At 47.9% G+C, this 23,149-nt stretch overlaps 1 long non-coding RNA gene across 1 annotated transcript in view; it reads right to left on the bottom strand.

The window, feature by feature from the left end:
• Positions 1–3,686: 3,686 nt before the first annotated feature.
• LOC119817014 overlaps positions 3,687–23,149 on the bottom strand; it is a 39,093-nt gene continuing 19,630 nt past the window's right edge. Inside the window, exons 2-3 of the long non-coding RNA XR_005285873.2 lie at positions 9,986–10,152; positions 3,687–4,650 (exon numbers count right to left, since the gene is read on the bottom strand). This is a non-coding gene — a long non-coding RNA (uncharacterized LOC119817014). The remainder of the gene's footprint in view (positions 4,651–9,985; positions 10,153–23,149) is intronic.

A 23,149-nucleotide genomic window follows, 5' to 3' on the forward strand; every position in this document is an offset into this window, starting at 1 on the left:
GCAATGCATTGTTGCTTAGGAAACTGATTTAAAAAGAAGTTAGCTCAGTCGTTTAATACATGTTCTTACCAACACTGGCAGAGGCCTCCCTCTGAGCCTCGACTTCCCATTTCTGTACCAGTTTGTCTTGTGCACTGTGGTGCCAGGTGAAAGCTCCTAGCAAACCCCCACAGAGGGAGTGCTTCCTTCCCAGGGGAAGCTGACTTCCCATTGGGTTGTGCTCAGCCTTGTGCTCATCCCCAGGCCACAGGACAAGACTGCAGTGGCATCTCGTGTATCTGCTCAAATCCGAGCAACTTAGAACATCAGAAGTTTATTTTTCCTGTTTCTGGATGGCGGGGGGTCTGGAATCACAGAGTTTGTGGATCTGTGCTACCTCTAGAGACGGGAGGGAAGATTCAGTTTCTGTCTTTACCAGCTCATGGTGGCTCTGGCAACTTCATTCTAACTTCGGTCTCTGTGATCACATTCCTACCTCACTTCCTCTACGTGGATGTGTCGCCCTGCCTCCTCATCAAAATGCTTAATGGAATTACAGATACAAAGGCCGTTTGTCAAATGAGGCTGTGATCACATGTTCTGGGAAATGGGATGTAGAATTATTTTTAGGGGGGCCACCCTGTAGAGCTGGCAAATATTTCATAATGTCTTCATCAGAAAAGGGGAGCTCTACTCAACAGCACTGGTCTATTCTGTCAGTATTGTCCCTGTGATGAACTCCAGGCTACTGAGGGGAAGCCACTGACCCTGGGATTCAGATACCAGCAGCTTGCCACTGTGCAGTGTTTCCACCCATAGAGCCAATCGCATTTCAGGTGGTGATAAAATGTAGCGAAATGATGAGGAAGGAAGACGGCGTGAGAATTGCACCTTTTAAGACCTTTAAGTTTATTTAGTTTTATATGCTTTGAATTTTGCTATGGCAATTTAGTGTAACAAATAGCTCAAGAGTTCTCTGTTTACCAACTGATTCATATGGGTCAATGTGACGTGGCATCAGTCAGCATCCCATTCGACAGGATATACCAAGTGTTGAAGCCTGAGTCATCGAGCCTGGGAGTGGGCAGTTGGTCAAAAATAACCATAACATGTGAACTGAAAATGGGGTTGTCATTCTTTTAGGTAAGGTTGGGGTGTTAGTGCCTAAAGAAGGGGACAGGAAAACCCAAGTAAATCACTTTCAGAATCATTTAAATATATGCATGTCTTATATATATTTAAATATTTTTTATTTAATTATATGCATATGTGTATGTCTGAGTATGCACACATATATAAGTGAGGGTGCCCGTGAAGGACAGGAGAGGGCATGGATCCTCCAGAGCTGAAGTTACAGGTGGTTATGAATCATCCAGCATGGGTGCTAAGAACTAAACTCGGGACCTATCCTGGCTATTTTATGACAACTTGACACAAGCTAGAATTGTCTGAAAGGAAGGAACCTTAATTGAGGAAATGACTCCATAAGATAAGGTTTTAGGGCATTTTTTAATTTTGTAATTGATGGGGGAGAGCCTAGCCCATTGTGGGTGTGGTCACTCCTGGGCCGATTGTCCTGGGTTCTATAAGAAAGCAGGTTGAGTAAGCTGTGAGGAGCAAGCCAGTGAGCAACACCCCTCCATGGCCTCTGCATCAGCTCCTGCCTCCAGGTACCTTCCTTGCTTGAGTTCCTGTCCTGGCTTCCTTCAGTGATGCACCGCAATGTGAAAGTGTAAGCCCAATAAACCCTCTCCTCCCCAACTTGCTTTTGGTCCTGGTGTTTCATCACAGCAGCAGAAACCCTAAGACAAGTTGGTACCAGAATAGTGGGGTATTGTTGTGACAGACCTGACCACGTTGTTTTGGGGGAAGATTGTGGACAGACTTTGGAACTTTGGGCTAGAAAAGCCATCGAGTATTGAGAGCTCGGCGGGCTGTGCTCTGGGAGACTGGAAGATAAGAATCCTCAGAGCAATACAGATGGTGGAGGCCTGGATTGCGAAGTTTGAGGGGAAAGCAAAGACTCTACCGGGCATTTTTGAGTTAAGAATTTGTGGTTTTTGATTAGCTGGGGCTGAAGAATTAATTGGCTGTGATTAACAAAATACCAGAACCAAGGAAGTAAAACTTTTTTTTTAAAACTGGGACAATAGAAACTGATCAACTGGAGCTAAGAAATTAGTGGTGGTTAAGAAGAGACCAGCATCACTGTGGTGAAATCTTCTGGGAAGTGTTTACTCAGGGTCTGCACACAGAAGTTGCCCCAGAAATGGCCATGATTGTACCTCGTGCTAGCAGCTGAACTTGGTAATGTAAGCGTCACCCAGGTGATACTGGTTTTGAAGGCATGAAGGGTTCATGGAGGGCAGCTGCAGCTCAGAACTGTGAGAGACCAGGAGAGGCCACTGGTGAAGGTGCAGCCTTGGTAGCAGTTGAATCCCAGGATTGAAGGGGTCTTGGAGGGAAATGGGTTTGGCTCCACAGGGAGCCAGAGAGAGACTGTTGATGAAAGTGCAGTCCCCTTGCAGCACAGACTATCAGTACCGGCTGATAACCACCAGGAGCAGCAGCAGCAGGAAAGCCAGCGGGAGCCTGGACCACAAGCTGTGTGTGCTGAAGAAGGCAGAGCCAGGGAAGTGACCCAAGCCCCTTGGAGGAGCCCAGAAGACTGTGAGTGAATCACAGACACTGGGCATTAAGTTATTTAGACTGTGGGAGTTCAGTTTTGCTTTGCTCAGAGTTTGACTGTGCCTTGGTTCTTCCCTCTTGAAGTGAGAAACTATTTACTTTGGATTTTTACAGGAGCCCACAGTTGAGAGACTGAATTTTAAAAGACTGGATTTTGAAAGAGACTGGCTATATGAAAGAGATTGAATTTTTTTAAAGACCGTGGGACTTGGGGTTTGGACTGTTCATATTATAACGTTGAGATTAATGTGTGCTCTTGGGGAAGAACAAGAAAGAAACAGTTATGTCTCAACGGTGATGTGTCTGTGTGTCAAGCTGACAAGAGGTCGGTTGCACTGGTTAGTGTGATTTCAACTTGACACAAACTAGTGTTATCTGAAGGAGGAAACTTCAATTGAGAAAATGCCTTCAAAAGATCAGGCTGTAGGGATTTGCTTAATTAGTGATTGGTGGGGGAGGGTCCAGCCCATTGCGGGTGGGTTCATCCCTGGGCTGGTGGTCCCAGGTTCTATAAGAAAGCAGGTTGAACAAGCCATGAGGAGCAAGCCAGTAGGCAGCATTCTTCCATGACTTCTGCATCAGCTCCTGCCTCCGGGGTCCAGCCCTGCTTGAGATCTGTTCTGATTTCCTTCAGTGATGGGTTGTGATGTGGAAGAGAAGCCAAACAAACCCTTTCCTCCCCAGCTTGCTTGTGGCCGTGGTATTTCATCACAGCATTAGAAACCCCAACTAAGATGGCCGATTGCAAGAGCAGTTCATGCTCTTAACTACAATAAGCCATTTTTCTCCCCATTTAAATATATTTTAATGACTTTATATCAATGAAAATCTTTTTATTAAGTTCAAATGTAGATATGAGCATTGTGAGTATTCAATAATGCTCAAGTCAGAATCTCTCCAGGAAACCCAGTGATTTTTATACATTCTCATTTCTGCTTGTAGGATCCGCTTTTAATTTTGGATACATTCATCAGAAAGCAGTTAGATTCAAAGGAAGAAAGACAGTCAAGATCTTAAGGTATTGTTTAAAAACTATTAAAGACTTTATTGAGATATAATCAATGCATCATGCAATTCCCCCATTTACAAATAAAATTCAGTGGTTTTTAAATGCAGTTATCAAGTGGTCCAACCAGCACTTCAATTAATTCAAGAACATTTTCACCTGCACCACCCTGCCGTCTCCTAAAGTCCAGTCCCTCTCTCCAAGTCCCAGCCAACCACTGTTCTCCTGTCTCTATGTAGGTATGCCTATATACTCCAGAAATATGGAGTGCGTGCTTTCCTTGTGATTGTCTTCTGTTACTTAGGAAGAAATTTAAAAGGGCATCCATGCCGTCATCTTTATTATTTCATACTCTTCAACTGCTGGCTAGTATCCCGTTGTATAGATATAACACCTTACACTTATCCATTCATTGGTAGGCGTTTGGATTCTTTCCACTTCCTGCCTATATTGGAAATGCAGCTGTGAATATACCTCCTCCCCTCCCCCTTTTCTTTCCCAGTTCTGGGGACTGAACCTTGGACCATTCACATTGCTGTGCAAACACTCCATGACTGAGCTATATCCCAGCCCCACTGATAATAGGAATAGTTTTGTACACATCTTATGTCAACAGAATTTTCCGTTCCTCTTAGTGCAATGGTTTTTAAATGATAAGTTTTAACTACATTTTTAAAATTTTTCCTGCGATGAAGGGGGCTGTATTTTATAACTTAACTCAGCAATGTCATGTATACAATTTCAAGCCTCTTAAATATGGGATCCATCCCTTTTCTTAAATTCTTCTGTCTCTTGGTAACAGGGGGAGGAGAGGCTGACTTTTGGGGCGAAGTGGGAGCTGGCTAACTTGGCATTCCTAGAGTCGGGAGCAGGTGTGATGGAATTTCCTTCACTGCACCAAGTCCAGGCCTTGCCTGCAACATCCTCACAACTTTTAGCCCATCGCAATCTTCTTCCAAGGGCGCTGTGCATGCAAGCTGTAGGAAAGAATGAAAATAAATCAGAGTTAGAGACTTTGGGGAATTTTACGGGGGAGAGGCATGGAAGCAGCTTCTTTGACACAAGCCAATGAAAGCCTCACTCTGTCCCTGGTGTGACATGGAAGCCTCGTCCCATGTGTCCTGGGGACCTGCAATGAAAAAAGAGGGCTCTGTATTAATTTATAGCAAGCTTCTTCCAAGAAATGCAGAGTGTCTCAAACGGACTTTTACTTACTCCCTGGGGGGAATATGCATAAAACTTGCACGAGAAATACTCCCTTTAAAACTTACAGTCTGCAGTTAGTGCTGGGCACAAATAAAACTAGCAAAGCAGAGCTCCAGACCAAACATTCTAGTGTATTATTGTCAGTGTGCTTTATAAATCAATGCATAGCCAGAAAAGCAGGGCCTCCTCAACAGCCCCATGACTCGGCATGCTCCGGGAAATGGAGAGATTCCCCACTGCTCGTCCATAGCACGTGGCTCAGTCTGTGTAGTCCCGGGCACGGGCAGCCTCAGTTTTACCTTATCCTCCAGCTCAGACCTCCAAATGCATCCCAGCGGGGGAACTGCGTGAGGGATTCTCGGAACAGGTCAGCATAGAGGAAGAAGAGTTTTTGCCTTAGTTTCATTTCTGACGCCGTGATAAAAAAAACACCCTGACAAAAAGTAACGTGAGGGAAGGCCTTTGCGCAGCCTGCAGTTCAAGGTCACCATCGCTCACTGTGGAAGGCAAGCAGGAGCCCGAGATAGCTGATCCCCAGACATCCAGTCGAGAGTGAGGGGAAAGAATGTGGATTTGTTCACTAGCTTGCTTCTGCTAGGCTGGGTTTCTCCACTCAGCGCTGTTCAGAACCTCCGCTGAGGCATTGGGCTGGGTCCAACGCACCAATAAGCTTAATTAAGACAATCCCCTGCAGACATGTATTCAGTCCATCCCAGTGTAGACAATTATTGAGACTCTCACCATGTGATTATGGGTTATGTCAAGTTGACAATCAAGGCTATCTTTAACCTTCGACTGTCACACTTAACACGTAGCCCTTTTAAACCATAATGGTCCACTCCTAACACCCAAAGTCTCCACCGAGAGTCTGGGGAAAGAGCTCAATTGGTACAGTACCTACCATAACCTAAGCTTGAGAACCTGATTTCAAATCCCCAGTACCCATATCAGGGTCTTCTTGCTCATGTGTCTGTAATCTCAGGGCTGGGAGCAAGGATGGAGACAGGAAGATCTCCAGAGTTCTCTGGGCAGCCAGTGTAGACCATTGATGAGCTCTCTGTTTAGTGCCAGACACTGTCTCAAAAAATAAGATGAAGAGAAATTCAGGGAGACACCTGGCCTCTGGCCTGTACACAGATGTGTGTGCACACAATACATACATATGCATACCCTGCACACAGAGATAAAAAAAAATATTTAGTTTCTAAAAAAGACGCTGGTGGTGTGAAGTTCTTGTGGCTTAACTCTAAGAAAAAAACAAAACAAAAAAACCCCACTAGCCAGGGCCCTATTGGTTCATTTCTGAGAGCCATACCTGGAGATGTTTGTGACTTTCCTTCCACTCCTGGTAAACTTCTAGGTTCTATAAATCCTTTTCCAGTGATGATCAGGGACTGGAAATCTTAATCCAGTTAGCAACAAAAAGATTCAATGCAATATCCCAGGGTTCCTCTAGTGCCTGGCATGGCTTTTTTGGGGGGAGTAATGTGGGGGGTACCCCTAATTTTAACACACACAGTACTTAAAAATTCATACTATTTGTCCACAACACTAACTCCATGATGTCTGAAGGCCTACTCAAAGGTGAAAAAGCCAGATCCCTTCTGGAAATTATAAATTTGAAGATGGAGACAGCAGAGCATCAAGACAAGCATGGGCCATTTCTAAGTAACGGGTCTTGTATGATTGTTCATGTTACACACCTGGAAAGGCCAGCCCTCCTGCCAAAATTGAAAAATAAAAGACACTCACACTGGAAAATCTGTTGACACAGGATCTGCATCTCCAAATGGCTGCAGTAATTGGCTGGTACCAAATAGTAGCTCGCGTGAGTTTGATGGAACTGCCATAATCAAATGCTAGCAAACCCAGTGGCTTAAAGAAAGAAAATCTATCACCTCACAGTTTGAATCTCAAATATGTGACCAACGTATCAGCAGGGTTGACTTCTTTGGAGGATACTTCTTGGCTTGTGCCTGGTCCCCTTGTCCTTGTATCTTTCTGTGGTCTTGCTCTGTCCCTGTCTGCGTCAACATATTTTTATCAGGACCCCATCAGTCACCTTAGATTAAGGCTGATTTTACTGAAACATAATTATGTCTCTAAAGAACCTCTCTCCTGGGGCTGATGAGATGGCTCAGCAGGTAAAGATGCTGGCTGCCAAGACTGATGATCTGAATCTATTCCCCAGAACCCAAAATGTGGAAAACCAACCCCTGGAAGCTGTCCTCTGACTTCCATAAGTGCGTACACAAAATAAATAAACAGATAAACCAATCAATAGATGAATCTGTCTCCAAAACCAGCTCCATTCTGAGGTCCTGGGGATCTGAGCTATAACATGAGTTTTGGAAGCCTGCAGTTTAACCTATAACATGGTTGTTTCCTTTAAGCAGGGACACAGTACTCTGAGTCACTGAACTAGCCTTCTGGTAAACCCTCCTCACCCAGCCTCTTCCCCTTCCTAAGGCAGGGTTGCCACAGGCCATCTCCTTCGGGTATGGGGCTGTTCTTCCTCCTGGCTCACTTCTCACTGAGAGAGATCAGTTCATGCAGACAGTATATGGACCCGTGACGCTCGCTCATATGGGACAACAGCTGCATACTTAGCTACAGAACTAAGGTTGCTGCTCAAGTAATCTTCGCAGGGGCGATCATGAGATGCCTAATAAACAGTGATATTAATAAAGTGTGCCCATTTCATGGAGATCACAGTTGAAGCAGTGCTGCAGGAAGGAGCTGCCGTGAGGCATAACCGACTGCTCACGCTGGAGACAGGACATACAGGTTTGAGGAGCGGGAAACTCTCAGTGGCGCCATAATTCTTCCTCGGGGCTGATCACCTGACTAGATGAGGAATGGCTGTAAATTTCAATGGAAATTCAGTCTGGTCTTCTTACCTATTTGCAGAAAAATGCTAGCCAGATTATAGCTGAAAACTCTGCTAATTCTGGGGACGTTTTGGTCTAGTGCCTGGAACAATTAAAGCATGCATTCACACCTACCACACTCGACACCGAGCAGAATTTCCAGCACAACATTTAGTACTTTATTTTTAAAAGAAATAGCAGTGACTGGGGGGGGGGGGTGCTCGCTCGGCAGCTTTCTAGCTGAGCTTTCCGTGAGACTGGAGGGTGAGGGGCTTCTGGGATGAGAAGAGGTAGGATTTGCGCTTTTAATATTCTTTGCTCAGAATCAGGAACCTTTGGATGCTGAAACATGCTTGCACCTGCACAGACGTTAACAAATCACGTTTGCAAAGTTCTGAGAAAAGATGGTTCTGTGGGCTGTATATTCGGTACCGGAACCTAAAGGAGCCTTAGAACAGCTAACTCGAAACCATTTGCTTTCGAGACGAGGAACAAGGGGTTCTGAAATTTCAGATGCCTCCCCTACTCCGCACCAGAACCTTACCCACTGTGCAGTGGCTGTTGTTTTCAGACCAGTGTACTACCCACCTAAAGGGATTGTTTTTAAGCAGGGTTTGGCCTGTTAGCTTAAATTGTATGCAAAGAAAACCAAATAAAACAAACTAGCACACATACACACACCCTGCTCTCTCTACAGCAGAATCTCTACTTACACTCCAGAATTAAGAAAGAAAGGCCACTTCTACTCCAACTAGCTTAGCAAACAAAAGAAACCTTTCTGTGGTTGGTTTAGGCCATTCAGGGCTGCTGGTCTCCACACAGCTCTCTGGAAGCTAATTTGAGGCTAACACCAGGGGGCGCAGTATCCTTTGTCCTGACAGGTATTGAATGTAGGCTCTGAAGCCTGCCTGGGCCTTCAACAAAGTTGATGTTTTACCCCCTGACTTCCACAGTTTCTTCTTGGAATCAGCCCACTCCCTAGGCTCCTTTATCTCGTCTCTGTCCTCCCAAAGGTCCTCAGAGTCTCCCCACAGTCTCAGATGTGTGCATGCTGCAGGATTTAGCAGGAAGGTGCCGACAGCCCCTTCCCATGGTGGCTCCTCTGCTAAGTCTAGGAGGGGAGTCTGGTAGGGACCAGTGAGTGGCCTATCATTTCTTATCATATCTTCTCATCAGGCCCCCAAATTAAAGAAAGCTGCAAAGCAAAGGTTTGGTTTTGTTTTATTTTAAACCAAACAAAACAAGTGTCATGTGGGGACTGACATATATCCATCTTTGCCCCCTCTCTCACACCACACATACAAATGTAACAAATCATTGTTTCTAGAAAGCTGCTACCCTCTTACAGGTGTGTTTCCCCACCCGTTTATGAATAAATAGCCTTTGGTAGTGGATGCTTACCAAAGGGATGGGCTTAGACATTTGTCGGGCTGCACCTCTGCTGCTCTTCGTCAACCACTTTGCACAGTATGCCTGCATCTCTAAACCCTAAGCAGCTTGTCTTCAACAGAAAGACATCTACTTCACACGTGCTGAAGTCTTCCCACGTCGGAGACCCAGTGCTCCCCTCCCCACAGATGAATGAGCAGCTCCTTTTCCTTTGTCTCCATCAAGCACCAAAAGCACAGCCTTTTGCAAAGTCCCCAGATTCACTGGATGTGGTGGCTGTCACCTCTAACCCCAACACTCAAAAGGCAGAGGCAGACAGATCTCTGTGAATTTGAGACAGGGCTGGGGCTGGTCTACATAGCTAGTTCCAGGAGTAAAGCAACCCCCACCATCCCACAAAAAAAAAAAAAAGAAGAAAGAAAGAAAGGAAAGAAGGAAGGAAGGAAGGAAGGAAGGAAGGAAGGAAGGAAAAGAAAAAAGAATACCCCCTATTTCTCCATTGTTTTAACTGCAAGCAGGTATGCAGGTTCCTAAAGACATCTTTGAAAAGCAGCACAGCCTCTTGCCTGCCCCTCATTGGAGTCTCCCAATGACAGTCAGGGAAATCTGCAGCTGAATGGGCTGAATAGGCACGCCCCCAGTTCTGGCCTACCACAGGCTGGAAGCAGTCCTAGGGTCTTAGGCTTAGAGGAGGACAGTTTGTAATTACACCAAGGCCCAAGAAGAATACAATTATTATGAGTAATTATTAATATGGTCTCAGCTTCTGAAACATGTTGCAAGTTTTGGCTGCTGAATAGGACAGAAGGAAAGAACAGGAAAAAGGAGAGTTGGTGTTCACTCTCACCTCATAGACCTTTTTGCTGTCCAGGGCATCACTGTTTCATAGCTTGTGTAGAGCAATGGGAAGTGCCGCCGAGCCTGGAGACAGGTAGCCATGTTGTGTTCGCTTGAGAGCCCTCCTTTCCTCGCTCATTCAATGATGATAACATCTGTCAGCTATGCAGCCAGCCACTGAAATGAAAGCTATAAATGTTATTTGGGGGGAACAGAGTAGAGTTGGAGGCTTTTGCTTTCTGTTTATGTTCTTTTGTGTTATTTGAGGAATTTTGACTTATGCCTGCCCCTTCCTTATTCATATCTTTCACATTTTCCTGGGGGTTTCTGGGAAGCTGACTTACACAGTGTGTCTGGAGGGCATGTGCTGTGCCTCATGGTTGGTACTCACTGAACAGTACTTTACTGCCAGCTATTGTACCCCCTTCAAACTGAGCAAAGGGACTCCACACTCGAGACATCCAGAAGTTTCTGTGGACCCTGCTCCCAGCTCTCCACGTCCTGAGGTCAAACCCTTCCTTTGCACCTCAGTTTCTTCACAATGACAAGTCAGAGAGCAGGTGATCTGAAAGCCTGTGGGAAAGTCCAGACAACTGCTAGTCACCCCAGAACTGACTGAGATCCTGTCTCCAGTTTAGTCCTGCTCTACAGGAGGAGGCGAGCTTGGTCTTAGCAGACAGGGTGCTTCCTGGGAGAAACTGCCATGGGCTGTGCTGAGCGGGTCAGTCAGAGACAGCTGAGCAAGCTCCAAGGCAAGTCCAGAAGTCAGGAAATAAATGACGTGTGAGTGTTGTGTACGCTCGCTTGGCAGCAATGGGGGGAGGCGGGAAAGGGCTTCAGCTGTTTCTCTGGTTACAGTTGTCACCACAATCATCTCCAGGGACGAGGAATGCCCTTGGTGGGGCAGAAGGGACATAACTGAAGGTTGGGACATTCGTGGGCCAAGTGACAGGCCACACCTCCATTCCCTAGGATAAATCCTGTCTTAAGGTCCAGGACTGAATCCAGACCTTCCCTAATCAGACCCCCATCCCCACCCCAGCTTGGACAAAAACAGAAGGAACATACTGCCCACAAGAGCTGAGCTAAATGTCTGTCAGATTTCCCCTTTGCCTTATCTGAACGAGAGCTGGGAGATAGGTGGGGCTTAGGAGGTAAGGGGTTGGATGCCCACCCTGCTTAACAACTGGTCCTCAGGGACCCCATCTGCGTATACACAGTTTCTAAAATTGAACGGAGGTCGCAAAAAACCCGCAGTACATTCTTCCCTCTGCTCAGAAGAGTGGCTTTTCCACCCCTCTCCCTTTGTCCTGCCTTTGGGCTTGGGGAACTAGAGGCAGGTAGTCTGGTCCTTAGGAAGGTTGTGACTTTCTTTTCGCCCTGCAGTCTCTCTCCTATTTAAAGCAGCACCTCCTGTCACAGCAGCTGGCTGCCAATATTTTGTAGGCAGGATTTTCTGACATTGTGAGGGGACATTCAGAGCAGATGGGAAGCCCTTTCCCAGGCCATCGGGTAGAGGAGAAATCAGGTTCACCAGCACCCAGCAGGAACTTAGTCTCTACTGGCAGTCAGCACCCAAAAGCTTTCTCTCTCTCCCTCCCTTCCTCCTCCTCCTCCCTCCCCTCCCTACCTACCCTCCATCTCCCTCCACTCCCTCCCTCCTCCTCTCTCTCTCTCTCTCTCTCTCTCTCTCTCTCTCTCTCTCTCTCTCTCTCTGTGTGTGTGTGTAAAGGAAGGAGAGAGTTCGTGTCTTTAAATTATGTGGCAGCGCCTGGTAAAATTGCAACTCCCTCTAAAGTCTGTGCTGTCGGTAGTGCTTACAACTGGAATAATGGTAGCACAGTATACTGACACCTGGAAGACCCTCCTTTGTAAAAGGGGCCTTGAGATGCAGAGGCAATTTGCACCAAGGGGTGAGCAGGTAGCAACAGCTCAGGCTGATCTCCAGAGGCAAAAGCCAACAAATGAAATGCCGCTCCAAACAGCACATTCTGAAAACGTCTGTCCGCGTAATTCTGAATTTTTTTTAGAGAAGCGCCAACGGTTGTGCTTTACAAGTCACATTCAAAGGCATCCCCGAAAGTCTGGCCACTTGTTAAAATGCTTGCTTTTCTACGTGGTTCTTTTCGGCGCCCAGTTTGTCACTCTAGTAAGCAGCATTGTTTATTATCCTTGGGTCCGTGCCCCCCTCCCCCAGACTGAACTGAAATAAAGCAGGGGCTCTGGAACTGAACGCCAAAAAATTTGCGGGGCTTCTCAGCTGGAGAGGGTCTCCGGCCAGCCTCGAGACCCACCTACGGAGAGCCCATCCAGACGTGCACCGGCAAGTTTGTAGGAGTCTTCGCAAAAGCGGAGAAGTCCAGGGCAGCCCAAACCTCAGGGTGACCACGAGTAGAAGAAAGGAGGTAATCAGGGAAGAGAAATGTAAGGAAGAACCGGAGACGAGCAGACATGCAGGCTGATCAAGCAAATATTGCCAGGATGATTAACTGCAGGCGGGAACCTGCGGTGCGGTGTGGTGCGCAAAGAGATTTGAGACATCTTTTAGTTTCCAGTCACAGCCTCCTCCACCATTCCTATGCGATGAAGTCTAATAATTTCTCTCCGTTCCGCTTAGCTCCACGGTCTTCACTTTTAAAAGGAGTATCCTCAACAATTTGAGGCTTACCTGCTTCCTTTCCCCCGGTTTTCTAGTTATCTGTTCCTATTCCGTTTGGAGCCGTAGGGTAGCTGTGAGGGATAGGGACACATGACCTTAGTAAACTAAATGCGGCAGTTCCCAACCGCGCTCGGAAAGTTGCTTCGTTTCCTCTGATCTTCCAGGATAGGGCTCTTCCAAATATCGATGCTCCCCAAAACCCAGTGGAGTTCGCTGTCAAAAACCAGGAACCCACATCAGAGACACTTAATGGAGATCCTGCGTTCCCACGCCTCCCGCAGTGTCACACCCGTTTGGCTGCCGAAGCCTGGGGAACAAGCACCAGAGCCGGACTGCGCCCTGCGCTTTCCAAATGAAACTTCAGCCTCAACGGTCGGTCTTCTCCACGAATTTGTGGAATAAATGAGCCTTCCTGTCCCGCAGCTTCTAAAAATTCTCCCCACAGGCTCACAGTGCCCGGTTTAGCTGAGCGGTCTTCTGCGGCTAGGTTAAGAATGCGCTGGAGCAGCGAGGTCCTTCCAGCAAAGTGGGAGCTCCGAGCAGCTCTGGCGAAGTGATGGCTTCCACCGCCTGCCCCTGCTAGGAGTAGAGTGAATTTCCGCATAGGGAGAAATGCGCTGTTTGCAGTGCACTTGGGGGCAGAAGCCGAGCGATTTGCCCCCGGCTCTTTGTTTTTGAGAGCACGACACGCTCTGGTCGTGCGAATCCACCACACTGCTTCGTGGTTTCCGAACTTAGAGAATCGTGCCGACGTTCGGCAGCGCGCAGCGGCTTGAGGCTGTTTCTAAGTTTTTGCAGAACGAGGCCGAAGAGCGGGTGCAGCTCCCCAGACTTCGTCAGGCTCAGCTGCCACTACCGCTTGTTCCCCTTCAGTCCTGTGTCCTTCTCTGGCCACCCCTACCTCCAACAGTGCAACCTCTTCCCTTGACTGTTTAGGGAAAGGAGGATAGGATACCTAAGCTGCAGTGTGCCTCAACCAGAAGTTTCTCGGCCTGGTTTAAATATCAAAGGCTGGGCCGCGTGGGCAGGATCGCAACTGGGCCCGAGACACAGACTTATTTGTGTAACAAAATCGGGATATGCGAGTCACTTGAGATAACCATGTTTTTCTTCACCCTTCAACTTATCCCTCAAACAGCTAGACCTGATCCGTTAGGACAGAGGCTCAGTGATCCTAAATAACTGGCTTCCAGCTGTAAGCCCACCCACCGGCGATTTGGTTATTCCCCCCCCCCACACACACACACACATACACCGAGAGTGTTACACCAAAGAACCTTTTCGGCTTTAGAGAGATAGGAAGATTTCCCCCCCTAAATGCCCTGGGCAAGGAGGGATGCGCTGTGCTTGGAGCCTAAGAATTGAATTTTGCATTTTGATGGTATGTGGTAAAGGAAAGGTACAAGCCAGGCCGACTGTGGAACCTCGCACGCTGTGATTCCTTCCTGGAGCGCAGGAAGAAGTTGGTGGCCCACTCCTCCCTACCCGCAGGGTTGCTCAATCTGGGGCCAGCACTGCCCTCTTCCCTCAAGAGAGTGCTAGCCGGAATCCTTTGCCTGGAGCCATGGGTGCACGTGGTGCGCACTGACCCAACGCAACGTCCTGAAACCGCTAGCCCTGACCCAAAGACTCGCACCGCTTTCTCAGGGCAGGGGAGATGGGGGACTCGGCCCCTCGGCAACACTGACTTGGCAGACAAGCTTTCCCAGCTCCTTTTCTGAGCCTTTGCCTGGCAGTGCCTTCCGGTGCCCTCTAAGACTGGAACCCCTGGCCTTGTCCTAGCTCTCTCTTAAGGAACCAGCCCAGCCCCCTAACTCTCTCAGGAGAGACCCCGGAGTCCTTAATTTTTAACAGCAGGATCCTTCTCCAGTCTCCCAAAGAGCCTCCCTTCCTGCTCCCCATCCCACCAAGGTGCAACTGGTTAGTTCCGAGGCTCTGCCACTGGCAGGGCTACGTAAACTTTTTCAAAGATAAGTTTTCTGGGGCTTTGACATCTTAAAGCTCGTCCCAGCTGGCTCTGGCAAGGAGAGAAAAGTAGCCACCCATTCCCTCTTCCTCGATTCTCTCCACCCACCAGTCACCTTCACCTGTCCCCAGTCCAAACCTTGCAGGCTGGCAGGACAGCAGAAGTCCCCAAGGACACCAACTGTGCTAGCCGCGGAGTTCTTTCCGCCCTCCCCCCACCCCCCACCCCCGGGAGGACCTCTGCCTTTCTGCCCTCTCCTCCCCCATCTTGCTTTCAGCAGGGACTCTCGGACTTGCAATTTGGGTTTCAAATGTATTTTGTCTTGTTTTAATTTTGTTAAGGTTCCACCCCTGCCCGAGCCTAGAGCACTTCTTTCCCGTTTTCCAGTTAGGAGCTCGGAGGATGGACCCTTTGAGCAGGGCGGGTCGTCTCTCCATGGAGACCCAGGGGCTCCCTATTTCCCCCACTGTCTAGTTGTGTAGTCCCGCGGTGCCCCTCTGTCTGGCTCAGCTCCCACACCCCATAGCTGTGCATGAGGCAGATACGGTCGGCTACTTAGGATACAGGAGTAAGTAGCACTGTAGAGGACACGCTGTCCTATTATTACTGTCCTGAGCTCTTGACACACAGGGAGAACTGGAGGTAACAAAGTTCACTCCCCTGGGGTTGCCCAATTTAGAGCGCTAAACCTAAACAGGAGACTTCTAACTTCAGACAGGACCTCAACTTGCTTGCTTTGTGGCTTAATCTGGTTTGTTTGTTTTGTTTTTTTTTTTGTTTTTTTTTTTTTTTGCCTAGAATTAGTGAAGTCTGAGATTTGGGGGGTCCAAATTTACTAGCCTGAGTCTTCAACTTCCAAGTCACGAAGCTCCTAGGAAAGTTCCAGAGAAAGTAGATCTCCTGCGTTTCTGGGAAGCCTGTGAGGATAAAATCCTGGGGCTGAACTTTTCTAAATACCACCACTTGAGGTGTGAAATGGAACTTCATCATGACCTCCACTTAGCCTTGGTGTTCACGTAGCAAGTGAACTCCTGTCCCTAGCCATAGACTGGACACCTAGCCAGAGTCACATCCTAATGGCAAAACCAGGACGAACCAATGTCTGGCGGATCCAAATTAGCTGTGTCTTTTTGTTCAGGGTTAGGTGGCAACCCGGTGATATTGAATTTGCACCTGCAGGAGCATCCCCTTCCCCACCCCCTCCTCCATTTGCAAGGGCCCTCTCCACTGTTCCTTCCAGCACCTGAGACCGGAGCTCAGGGCTTCCTGCTGGGTTCCCTGCTACACAGTTCACACAAACCTGACTCAGACTCAGCCTTCCAGGAACCAAACTCACACCCGCTCCACAAGCCCAGGAAACCTCCACCACCAAGCCCAAGCCAGGCCCTGATAGACTGGCCAGTGTTGCAGCAAAAAACCTTGTTAGAGGAAGCTAGCTTCCTTGAGGGTTACCTGGGAGAAAAAATAGATTTCTGAACTCGCAAAGCAAAACAGGAGACTCCTGCTCTGGCTTTGATATGAGCCTTTCCTCGGGAGGGCATGGGAAGGGAAAAATCGAGGTACCTGTGCTATCCTCAACTTTGAAGATTCCACGGAATCGACTTTCTAGTCCCTAACACTTCAGAGATCGGGTGGAGGCGAACACCCAAACCTGGCAAAGCCATCTTCGGTTGTTTGCACCAACCTACTGTGGTGGAAGTCAGCACTTCTAGGGCAGAAGCTACACTCTGGTTTGTGTCTGCTGCGAATATAAAGCAATCTCCCTCACAAAGGAGCGTGAGTCCAATCCCTTTCCCATCTCCACCGCTGTGTAGCGGGCTAGAGCTTCGGATACTTTGCCGCCTTTATTTCGAGTCTCCGGAACTTTAGATTTCTCAGGGAGAGGCTAGGGTAGGTGAGTAACATCTGCCTTAGATGTTAAAATAGCTCTCAGGAAACTGCTGACTGGGCTCCTCCAGGAAGAACCAGAGTGGAGTGGAAGGAGAGAAGAGGAATGAGAAGGGGCAGAGACAGCGAGCTTTTTTTTTTTTTTTTAATCTCTTTTGGAAGCTATCTCCTTTACACCTGAACCTTTTTGAATTATTGCCAGACAGGACAGGAGGCTGGAGTTCTTCGTAGGGGAAAGTCAGACGTGAGGGACGTCTGTCTCTTCTACATCTCAATTGAAGGTAGCCCCTCCCCCGCCTTAAGTTTAGCACCTTTGCCTTTTAGCAGGGTCACCTCTGCCTGTGTGTTGATGGTTAGTGCAGCCCAGCCAGAGAGGCACTCAGGGCAGACTTCAGGACCCTCCGAGGTCTGCTTACCACGTGGGAACCTGGGAAGAGGGTGCTGGGCTGAGGAGGAGCCCACCAACCTTTCCTTTGGAAGCCCCTATTCCGCTCAATGAGGGCTTCATGTTTGTCTAATCCTCAGGCCTAGGTTCAGAGGAAAAGGGAGCAAGTGCTGTCTGCGTTTCTCATTTTCATGTTCAACTTGTGTACAGGGCTCTCCTGCTTTTGTCTTCTCTCCCTTCCCCCTTAAATCTTGGCAAACATGGAGGGGGAGCCCTAGTGGGTACTAAGAAACTGACTAGTTTATTCCTATTCATCGGGACCAAAACAGCATAAATACTGACTCTCCATTGAAAATAGGAACAGAAAGGAAAGAAAGGAAGGAAGGAAAGAAGGAAGGAAGGAAGGAAGGAAGGAAGGAAGGAAGAAAGAAAGAAAGAAAGAAAGAAAGAAAGAAAGAAAGAAAGAAAGAAAGAAAGAAAGAAATTTATTTGGGTAGGAACTAGTTGGGACTGAGAAAATGGGTAATAGGGTGCACTTGCTGATTCTGTCCCTTTAAGAAAAATCCATAAAGGCTTTCTATCAGCCCAGTGTCTGGGAAAGGAGCAAACTAACTGCTTGGAACAAAAGAGACAAAGAGGCCAAACAACAAAACAAACAAACAACTCCCCCTGCCCCCACTGAGACAACAATAGACTAGACAGCAAGTGCAGTTATGGCCTGGCCGGCTGCTCCTGTCCACCTGCCAAGTCTCCCCATTTGGCTAGAGACCTTCTCTCTCACCCCCTCCCAGCCCTCCACCCCCCTCCCAAAGCCCTTTCTGTCTTTCTCTGTGTGACTCTCTGTGTCTCTCTTGGGATCTGCTCTGTGTGTGTGTGTGTGTGTGTGTGTGTGTGCGCGTGTGTCCTGTTTTGTATTTCACTATCTCAAAGACCTTTGTGCCCCCCCCGAACATTAACACCCCGCATTTATTTATTATCTGTCTATTTCTTAGAGCATCTCAGCAGCTCTCTTTTAACTGCCCAGCTCCTCAGAACCTGTGCCTTCCCCTGGCATCCCTTTGTGTTCCCTTTGTAGCAGCCTTTGCCAGGAGTGCCCAAAGTCCATTTGCACTTCAATTTCAGCCATTCCTCCTGTTCAGCTCTTTCTCCTTTTCTGTGAGGCTCTGGCATACTCCCTCCCCATCCGCAAGCAGCCCTTTCTTCCCTGCTTGGCACCGCTTGGGACTCTCATGCATGCCTGCCTTCTCTTTCTCTCACTCCCTCTCTCTTCACTCCTGCTCTGCAGCAGGCCCCCTCCCCTTTGACCCCAAATCCAGCCCTTTTCTTTCTCTGTTTCCCCCTCCCCTTCAAACTTTCATAAAATACTGTAAACAACTTTGCCTGGGGATTGCTTTTCTTTGGGGCATGAATAGAAAGCTTTGGAGAGTGAGAAATGGAGAAAGGAAAGAGTGGACACAAGGAAAGGGCAGTCAGCAGAGGCGGTGGCAAGGCTAGCTCCCAGCCAATAGCCTTGGTCCCTTTCACACTTCCTTTCAAATAACCCCCTTTGTGCCAGTATCCCTCCTGAGGCATCTCTGTCTGCTCAGGAAGGCCTGGCCCAGGCCCGAATCCCTTTACAATGGACGGTAGGGGTGAACCCAGGCACCCACACCCATGGGGAGAGTTGCTGTTGACTTAGTCACAGGCCTGTCCCCCCTACCCCTCATGGGACATAGGGGTTTGCTGGCGGTGGTGGCAAGGTCTTCCGTTTCTTTTAGAGAGTAGTGTAGAATAGTGACTGTAAAAGAAAACACTTCGCCAAGGACTAGAAAAAAAGCGAGTTGAACGGGGATTGGACTGTTGGAAGAAGAAAGGAGCTCCCACAGTCAGGGAGAAGATGCTCATCCCACCCTGTGGCACACATGCGTCTGTGCTCAGACCACAAAACCAGGACAAATTAGTTTCCTGGCCTCACCCCTCCCCCTCCTTCCCTCTTCTCTCCAGTAATACCCAGACAAAAACATACATGGGGCAGTCCTGAAGGGAGAAAACCATCGAGCCTTAAGATGAGTATTAGAAACAGAAGCAGCAATTTACTCTTGCTGTTTGGTTGCCAGGTGATGAGGACAGTAAGAAGAAACATTGATGTTATCAAGAACGTATGCAGGGCTGGGGCTCTCGCTCCCTGAGAGAGCCCTCATACAGCCTGTGTAAGGCCCTGGCACCTAAAACAACTGCTTAAAAAAATTAGAGATGTGTGTGCAAATATATATTTACGTGAATGTATGTATGTCTTTGGGGGTGGCCACTTGTCAGAAGAGAAGGGAGGAATCTAAAAGCAGTCGGCCACTTCTAGGTCAGGCAACTGTAGGAAGGCTGCTGTCCCTCCTTCAGGGTGGTTTTCTAGAGACCAGCAGCTTTCGTACATGAAAAAGCCAGGCCCAGACCTTGCATAGGCCTCAGTCCCATGAATGAGTCTTCCTGTCCTCGTTCTCTCCATTTCTTTCTTTCTCTTCTCTCCCTTTACTGGCTTCCTCCCAGAGTTCTATAATTAAAGGGGAAGTCTACCAAATTGCTGCGATTTTCACGTCCTAAGGGAACCTTCACTGCTGTCTGACTCATTGTCTGAACCCTGTAGGCCATGCAACAGTCTACTCTTTCTTTGCCCCACTGTCACCTGAAGTCATTTGTTCTCCGCTGGGGTCATTAGGCTATATTATCTAGTCTCCCTTCTAGTCTTTCCTTTCCAGAGTTAAGAGTTAACCCTTATGCAGCACCTAACCTGTATGTGCACGCTTCTACACATCTCCAGAGGCCTGCTTTAAGCAGTGGCAGCATGCTAAACAGAGCCCTTTGGCCAGAAACCCTAAGGAGAGAGCAACAGAAAGGGGAGTGTTCTAATGAACCCTTGTGCTGGCCCAGAACGGTCCCAGTTGGGAATACTGTTTTCTTGGTATTTTGACCTTGTGTCAAAATGACTGATTCCTCCCCCTCCCGGGAAGTCACTCTCTAGCCAGCAATGTTTCTGGAGCTGTTCTGGGCCACACATCAGTGCATCTGGAAGCATTCACTGGAAGAGGCCTTCTGGCTGAGTGTGGCAAGGCGTGCTCCTCAAGCTGGGGAGCTACAGTGGAGCTGCCGAATTTAAGGCTGGGAGAAGGAGCACGCTGAAAAAGTTCCCACCTCCGACTTCCTTTTTCCATGGTCTTATTGTGTGCTCTGCTGACCCTCCATGTCCACACTTCCTGGCTTCCTGTGTGGGTTTCCTGTTTTATCTCGGTCTCAGCAGCCACAGAGAGCCACAAGATGGCAGAGGTGCTGGCAAGGTGGACAATCCCTCATTATCCTCTGCTCTTGCTTCTCTTAGGGTGTGGTTGTGGGAACTTGCTTGTGTTTCTCCCTGTTTGGGTATTCTGAGGTCCATGTGCCACCTTTCTGTAAACTACAAATACGCTTGTCCGTTTCTGCTGGAACTACTCCCAGGTGCAGACGTCAGCTGCCACACACCCAGTGTCCATAAGCTGTGAACAACCTGCACAACCAAGCCTGTGCTTTCAGCTCCCCAGTTCTGACGGATGTGAATGCTGGTGGCCACTTAGTCCTTTAGAGATGGTCGACTGAAATGAAAAACCCCACACAGTACAACTTCAGGATGCTAAGGGCATCCGAAGCCTTCTGAAACCTTGTATTGTATTCTTTTGGGCTGCTATCTAAGAAGAAGCCTAAGATTATGTTTTCTTATTTCCTCATTGACCTCTGCTCTATGGTTTCACTGTCATGGTGGAAGGAAGGCATTCCTTACTTCAATGGGTTAAATTAGTAAGCCCCCCTGTACCCACCAACACTGGTAAGCCTTCTGTCCTTTGCTTGACTTTGCTTCTAGTAGCCTAGAACTCTCTACCAGATCACCTGAGAGGAAGCACTATTTTAAAGCTGACAGTACTGCTTACAGAATTAAAGGCAAGCTTGCAAAACATGCTAGATAGGAAAGCCACCCCCAGATTCAAGGAGCAGTTCGTGCCCAGGAGAGCCGCTGTTAGAGAGGCTGACCTTTCCTACACAATGGAAACCTCTCTCCTGAAGAGTTTGCTGAACACTTCCCCCCTGTGGTGTCTCTCAACCCTGACTGCAAAAGAATCACTGGGGAGCTTTAAAAAAAAACAAAAACAGTCTGGGAGCTAGAGAGAGGGACGCTCATTGTTAAGAACACTTGCAAAAGACCTGAGTTCAGTTCCCAGCACCCACATGGTGACTCACAACTATCTGTCACTCTGGGTCCAGGGAACCTGACATCCTCCTCTGATCTCTCAGAGTACTGCTTACACATGGTGTACGCATGCGCGCGCGCACACACACACGCATATGTATGCAGGAAAAACACTAATACAAATAAAATAAAAAATAAATCTTAGAAACAAAACAAAAACAATGCCTGGGCTTCCCCTCAATTTGATTAGATCAGAATTTCTAGGAATGTGGTGTGGGCATCAGTATTCCACCCCCCCCCCCCAGCACCTGAGTGGCTCTAATACTTTGTGGGGGTTAGACACACTGAATTATAGGTCAGGAGACCAGTATATTAGGATGTGCAGTGCTCTCTCGTTTATGAAGAACATGATTAATTCACTCCTATCATGGGACATGGTTCTCTAGAGACAGAGCAGAAACTGGTAGATTTTGTGTCATTCACAGATGAGACTTCGGGGTGAGTACTAACTTGAAGATATAAGAACACAACCTCTGTAGCATATGATGTGCGAGGGTCATCCCTAACCCAGGTTTTGACCTTGGACAAATGACCTCTTGGGCCTCAGCCCCACCTCCACCCTACTCCCCCACCCCTGTGTAAAAAGAAATGGCTGCTGTGGGAGCTCTGTAATCTGCCCTGTTGTGCTCCACCCTGACCTTGATTTGCTAAAGTCGCAGGAACCCGAAGCTTAGCTAGGCAATCCCCAAATCTTTTCAGAGGCTGGCTCACTTAAGTCATGCATATTCCTGACAGCCACTCTTTGGAGGCTCCATGGAATCCCTCTCCCAGACCCTAAGTACCAGAGTGGTGATTTTTAAATAATTCTGGGCTCCCTTAATTCTCTCTCCCAGTCTCGTGCAAACGAGCAGATGAAGAGAATGGAGGGGTGGTAATGTCTACGAGCCGTGGGTAATGACTAACAGAAGCTTATGCAGTTGGAGAAGTGTCTAGTGGGTTGCTGCTGGGGTCAGTGTTCGTTCTGGTCTTAATTAACATCTTCATTAATAGTGTGGGAGAGGGAATAAACAATAGCTAATGATATTTGCAGATGGTAGTAAATTCAGAGGTGTTGCATCTACCAGTGAGAGTGGCAAGAGCCATGGGGATACCAGAGATGTGAACAAAAAGCAATTATAATGATGTTTATTCTGGAAAAAGTGGAGAGACATGTTTAGAGGGGGGAAATGACAGGGGACACCGGGAAACGCCAGAAGAAACAACCATCTCTACCATTTGTAACTTGGTGTGAATTTGGCAAATGAGGCAGTTAATAGTCTTAGAACTTCTGTTGCACGTGCTGGCACAGTCCTGAAAAACAGTAATAACCACAGGGCAATAGCAGTGACTGCGTCCAGCATTTGACGCTGGCTGCGGGAGCACCAGTCTGAAATCTTCGGATGGGGAGCTGGAGGCAGAAGGGTCAGCAGCTCAAGGCCAGCCTTGCTGCATGGTGAGTGTGAGACCAGCCTCTGGAGCTATGGAAGAGCTTGAGTTAACAACAAGCCCCCAAACAAGCAAAAGACACAGAAGCCCAATGTTTATAGTGTTTACAGGCTAGGTGGGATTCAAAGTGGTCTATGGTCTCAGTCTTAGCCCCGAAGGTTCCACGAAGCTTGGGTCTCTGTAGTTTATGACATAGACTTGTAATCTTGGGATTTTAGATGTAAATAGACCCATGTACATGAGGAAATGAGAAGGTCCTCCTCGTCTCGTGGACAGAATCCTCTCACCAATGATTTTTCCTATCTCCAACCTGCTCGCTATCTTTTTCTTTCTTTAGGCAATTGCTTGAAGAATTGATGTAATCGTGAGGATAAAGAGAAAACTGTGTCATAAGGATAAAGAGAAAATTATTGTAGAGGCCCAGAAGGAATGAAAGAAAGAGGAAAGAAGCAAGGGAGAGAAGAGGGGGATGGAGAGGAAGGAAGGGAAGAGAAAGGGAGATTCATATTTGTTTGTGTTTCCCACAGGGGTTGAGCCTACAGAGCAATATGGGTGCGGGGCTTGCATGTGTCACATATTGTCCTTGCGTGTCTAATTCTCAGTGAC

The sequence above is a fragment of the Arvicola amphibius genome, chromosome 6, assembly GCF_903992535.2.
Source record: "Arvicola amphibius chromosome 6, mArvAmp1.2, whole genome shotgun sequence".
NCBI classification, from domain to species: domain Eukaryota; kingdom Metazoa; phylum Chordata; class Mammalia; order Rodentia; family Cricetidae; genus Arvicola; species Arvicola amphibius.